This window comes from Saccostrea cucullata, unplaced genomic scaffold, assembly GCF_032062105.1.
Source record: "Saccostrea cucullata isolate Sc308-1 unplaced genomic scaffold, CSIRO_AGI_Scuc_v1 ctg9896, whole genome shotgun sequence".
Classification (NCBI taxonomy): domain Eukaryota; kingdom Metazoa; phylum Mollusca; class Bivalvia; order Ostreida; family Ostreidae; genus Saccostrea; species Saccostrea cuccullata.
The window spans coordinates 17,343-23,724 of record NW_026924491.1 but is presented as its reverse complement, the minus strand read 5'-3'; the positions used below and the strand labels follow the sequence as shown (position 1 = coordinate 23,724).

The window sequence follows — 6,382 nt, the reverse complement described above, 5'->3', positions numbered from 1 at the left end:
TTCACAGATACCTGTCTTCTACAGACCTCCAGAAATTAATGTCTGAGAAGAAACAAAAGATTCGATCCATACCAGAGACAACAAAACCAGTCACGCCAGGATTTACTGCTGGTCAATATAGCAAAAGTGATGCTACCAAATTACTTAGAAAAATACATGTTCCTAAAACTAAAGCATAGAACAGAGAAATAAGGCCTATTGAACGTGTCTACAAAATAGCAAAGAAACCTACACATAAACAAATGAAAAAAAGACAGAAAGAAATCTGACAAGAAACAAACATTGTCTCTATCTGCTTCTGTCATCAAGTTCAGGAAGTTCTATGTACCAGGCGTTGATAATGTACACCATATATCACTAGATCAATCAGACAGACTCTGGATCAGTGACAGTGAAGGCAATCTTGTCCAAACAGATCTACAGGGTAATGTGATACAGAAGATATAAACCAGTGGTGTCAGATTATCAAGGTTACCATACAGTGACACAGGACACGGATCTGATCTTTACAGACAAAGAAAAGAAGATCATCAATAGGATAACACAGGATAATAACATCAATGAATTCATTAAAACTGGAGATTGGAGACCACTCAGCATACACCCCTCCCACATCAACCGGGACTTACTGTGGGGTTGAGGTTTAAGGAGGCTAAAGTCACCAGGTTCAACAAGACACGGAAAGAATTACAGAACATACAGAGGGATAACAAAGGACAGGGACTGTACAGATATCCACACTTCATCACAGAAAACATCAATGAAGATATCTGTATATCTGACTACTATAATGGAAAAGTGGTGGTGAATAAATCAGGACAACACAGGTTCTCCTACACAGGTCAGGAGCCAGAGTTCACCCCCATGGAATCTGTGCTGATGTCCTCGGTCACATCCTGGTGTGTGATGAATACAGTGAAACTGTTCACCTCCTTGATCAGGACGGTCAGTTCCTATCTCAATTACTCACACAACGACACGGTGTAAAGTATCCCCATAGTGTGTGTGTGGATGATGAGAACAATCTGTATGTGGGACAATTTCTCACCAACACACCGACAGTGTACAAGTATCTCCAGTGATTATTATGTTTTGCCATAAATACACTGTATGTCATACACATCAACATGTGCACTTACCCATCATTTATGTTACTTAAGTAATATTCCAATTTATAAGAAAGCATCATATATATACTCCATGTATCAATTCAGACATTTAACTATAATAATATGTATCTTGTTGATCTCAAACTGATGTAAGACTGACTTGTTGTTTGGTATGTTACTTAATATTCCAATTTTAAAGCATTATGCTCTATGTTTTCTTTTGCTCACTAACTAATTTTGTTCTTGCTTGTTCCAGATGAAAACCGCCGGTTGCTACAAAAGCCTCAAGGACTTGAAAAATCTTTTAAAATTTTCCACTAAATAATTGTAGTTTTTAAAGTTGAAATTTATCATTAAACATTATTTGATATATTATTGCAATTGATACTTATTTAACTTACAGAAATTTGAAGCATATACATTTACTGTGTTTTTATTGATTGAAAATTTTTCGGATAAAAGTAATTCACTGTTCTAATTTTTTTTTCCAATAATTTTGATAAAATAAATCAAAAGGTGTCTTCTGTTACGTCATTTAAAAAACTTACATTTAAAACTTACGACTTTTCAACTTTATACACAAACATTGCCCACAATAAATTAAAGTCCAGGTTTTTTTTTTATATCATTGACAGCTGCTTTTTCAAAAATTGAACACCCTAATTTACTTACCTTGTCATTATTCATTTGCAATTTTTCTTGTTAAAAAATATTCTGATTGTACATACAAGTACCCTGAAGTTGACATCAAAAAGATGCTTGAGTTTCTGATTCATAATATCTATGTGGTTTTTGGAGACAAGGTCTTCCAACAACCTATTGGAATTTTCATGGGTACCAATTGCGTTATTACCCGTTATTAACAGACCTATTTTTGTATTCATATGAAGCAGAATTTGTCGTGAAAAGAAGAAAACACTTCTTGTGACCATCAACTCGACATTTAGATATATCGACGACGTATTGTCAATTAAAAATGGTAATTTCCACTCTTATGTCGGTAATATATATTTTCCCGGTGAGCTTGAGATAAAAGATACCACAATGTCTGACACATCTGTTTCATATTTGGATATTTTACTTGAAAAAGACGTTAATGGTAATCTAACAACCAAGATCTATGAAAAACGTGATGACTTTAACTTTACAATCGTTGAATTCCCTTACTTAAGCAGCAATATACCTTCTTCACCTGGATAGGGAATTTATATATTTCAGTTGATTCAATACAAAAGAGCATGCTCTGCGTATGAACAATTTCTCAAACGAGGTGAACTTTTGAAACAAGAATATCAGCAGCCTCGTTTAAAGTCATCATTTCGTAAGTTCTATGGTCAATACAATGACCTTGTCAGCAAATACAATTTTTCATTGTAAAAAATGCTGATGTATGAAAAACTTCAATCACCTGATCCCACCTCTGATTTTTTTGAGGTCCGTGTTTGCTCTGCTCCTAGTTTGTATTGTTTTATGGACTTTTGATCTGCAATCCTGTTTGTTATCTTCTTGTTAAATTTATTCTGCAGTGTGCTGAGTGCGTCACAATATGTGTATATTTTTTCTGATTTTTTTCCAATGATATCAAACTCAATAATTTGCGTTTAATTCCACTGAGTGCTGAGTATAGGTGCCGGTATATTTTTTCCTGCTCTCAGTCGGCAAGTAAATGAGTGAAGAATTCTCGAGAGGGACTTTAAGCAATATTCAATCATTTAATTTGTTTTACTTTTAATGTTAAATATTGATGAAACATTTATTTTTTTTAATTCGCTGGATTTAAAAACAAAATTATGTCAAAACAAAATATTTTTTTTTTGATAAATTTGTGATCATAGAGAAAGTAAATTGTAAGATGAATAGAGTTTATTGTACATACCTTTGATGTTAAAATGTTCCCATTCTTCTTCTCTTTGTACGGAGGATGACGAATTTGTCAAAGTTCTGTTATATAACAAACATTGAAGCGTTTCTTTATTCCAAGCAAATGACACACATCCTCTCTGCTTTTCTGAGCATTTAGATGCACACGATAATATACTTCTACTATAGTGCTCCTTAAGAAGGAAATCATTTTTCAAAACTTTATACAAATAAGGCCATTTTATGAAATTTTCTTGACTGAAATAAGCATAACTACAATTAATGAACATAACCACGAAACATAGAACTCTCTTTGTTACGTCTGACATATCTAAAAGTTGACAATATACATGTGTGGATAAAAATTTGGTGGACTATATATATGTATTCCAAAGCAGTTATAAGCCGGAAAACCCGGTAAATCAGTGGAAAAAAAACCCCCAAGATTGGTTAAAACTGATAATTATTCAGGGTCAATGAAGAAAAACATATTTACGCTTTTTCTAAGTCTTTGGTGTTTCAACAACAACTTTAAAATTACATTTCTGTTTGCTATAATCAATTTAAGAAGTGTATGGACAGCTCATAAAATATATCTCCAAAGACTTTAGAAAAGAGGATATTGACAGTTTTTATCGCTAAATAATTTCCAGAAGAAACAGTATTTCATTCTTAATGTTTCTTACAGTCATGCAGTTTTAATTGGCACTAACTTTTCTACATCAATTTTGTTGTAGCAAGATTGATATGTAAATTCTCTCCAAAATGAGTACGCTGTAAAAAAAATATCTAGTTAATGTCTCGAAGAAAACTAGTAGATTCACTGTCCATACAATCACTACCTTAATAGTAGTTTTATCAGATATTGGTATATTTACTAGATAAGATGAGTAAATTTAGAATTGATGAGTAACTTTCACTAGGTATCTAAGTATTTATACGACCCCCGCTCCACAACTCACTATCTTAACCAGTAAATTGAAAGTTGACTAATCACGACCAACGCTGTACGAAACACACTAGTTAAATTCACTAGGTTTTTCTTCCATTGTATATACAAGTGGCAAATTTGTTTATTATTATGATTTCATCTTAATTTAGTTAGTAAATATATGAAAGAGAAGATCTGAACACTGTGTCAGAATGGATTGTTTCGAAAATTTATTTAAAAAAAAGAACATTAGAAAGTTAGAAAGCAATATGCGAACCATCTATCCTCTTTTATAAATGGATAAAAGGATTTTTGTTCAAATAACTACAAATATCCAACTGCCTATCTGTTTGATAATCAAATATCCAACAGGGCATACCTTAAAAATTTGTTCCTATACAAATCTTAACGAAAAAAAGTCTGACATTTCAATGTTTTGCTGAGCGGGCATAAAAAATCGATGTTTGACCGCTGAGTGAGATATTGGACCGGTCGGTGAGATGTTGGACCGCTTACGTCACAGAATGCAAGTGTTTTCAAGTATATTCTTTTTTCTCCCCTAATCAAAGGTCCGATGGTGTAGTAGTTTGTTGCCCTGTCTGTCCGTCTGTCAGTTTACTGACTGTCGTCTGTTTGTCCACAAAAACTTTAACATTGCCCATTACTTTTTATTGGCTGGAGCTACATATGTACTCATTATAACCCCCCCCCGCTTGAAAAGCGGGAGGGTATATAGTAATCGGTATGTCTGTCCGTCGGTCTGTTACGCTTTTGGTACCCATCTCTCATCTGCATCTCCTCTCATACCACTGAATGAAATTCGATGAAACTTTCATAAAATCTTTATTACATATTGCCATTGTGCACCTCCTATTTTACTTTCTGATCCGACACATATTTTGGGCTTCTCACATCAAAACATGGACACTGCCATTATTTTCATATGGGAGGCGGGAGTATCATTTAGTGAGCTCATTGCTCACAGTACCTCTAGTATATTCTGATGACTGTATATTCCTTTGTGACAAGGTCTTTCTTTGGGTACAATAAAATTTTTGATTCTGCATCATATGACAGATTGTTGGAAGACTCGTCCCAGAAGGTATATAGATATTGCCAACCAAGATCCCAAGCATTTTACTAATATAAAAAACTTTTGAATACAATCAGACTCTTTTATAAATATAATTTTGGAAATAACTAATGACAAGGTAAGTAAACTAACGTGTTTAATTTTTATTGAATAAGCAGTGGCTGTGACTTTAATTTATTGTTGAAAACGGTTGTATAAGGTGCTGAAAATAGTTCAATTTACTGAATTTAATTAGTGTTATTGTTTTTTGTAAAGAAGAAGGGGGATCAAGGTAGTTTCAAATATTAAGAAATCATATTCTTTTTGTGAATTGTGTATTTAAATTAAGTTCCATTATTGAAATTCAAGAATGTTATGAGAAGGAAACCTTTCCTGGGAGAAAAAAAATTCGGAAAAAATTATTGTTATATTAAAATATAATATGATATTCGTAGGAATCGAACTCTAGCAATAAAATCCAGAGTATCACACTGCTTTGAGACTAATGCGCTAGCCACGTGCACTACGCTACTACATGGCTCATGATGAAATGGGGCATTTAAATCATGTTTGTGATATGACATGACCCTTGACTTAAAATGACTTGAAGTATTTTTAGGAAAGATGCTAATGTTTTGTCATAAAAGTGTACTTTTAATGTATAATGGATCTTTGCTCCATGTTTTTTCATATTGGAAAAATTTGTTCAAGTCTTAGAATATGATCTTTTTTGGTCTTTTCAGAGTGTGTATGCTTTTTCACAGGCAAATAATTTCGTTCTTTTTTTTTTCTTCTTCTTCTTCTTCTTTTTTTTTTTTTTTTTTTAAGATTTTTGTAAATTGTAGATATTTCACAATAAGTATACTTTGATGTTAGATGAAATATCAAAGAAAATTTAGATATCATTGAGGTTTAACTTTTTATGCTTTTCGCATTATAGGCACTTCCTCCGCATTATCCCCCATCTTTTGTGTTTTCAAATTTTCTCAAAGTTCCAGGGACACCTCTACTAATGTTATTGTGATTTAAATTCAAGACACTGCTAGTGATACTTTTATGAGAAGTAAAGAAATAGGCTTGGTAAAACATTTATTGAAACTCGCTATAGACATGAATCTTTGTAATGATTTATATAAAATTAGAAATCCAGTATTCAAATATTGATTTATGGGAATATTAAAAGTATTTCAAACTTACATATTACTGTTTTCCTTCTGAAGGAACATGTAAAAGTTGTGAAAAATGTGTGTATTCAAATATTGATTTATGGTAACATTAAAAGTATTTCAAACTTACATATTACCTTGAAGATTTTCCTTCTTAGAGAGGAAGCTATGGGTATAAGTTGGATTACCACTTGCATAATTAAATCCCAGTTCCTCTAAAATAAAATCCAAGCAAGCAAATTCA

At 32.6% G+C, this 6,382-nt stretch overlaps 1 pseudogene; it reads left to right on the top strand.

The window, feature by feature from the left end:
* Positions 1-5: 5 nt before the first annotated feature.
* LOC134266535 (tripartite motif-containing protein 2-like) lies at positions 6-1,082 on the top strand (annotated as a pseudogene).
* Positions 1,083-6,382: the final 5,300 nt, after the last annotated feature.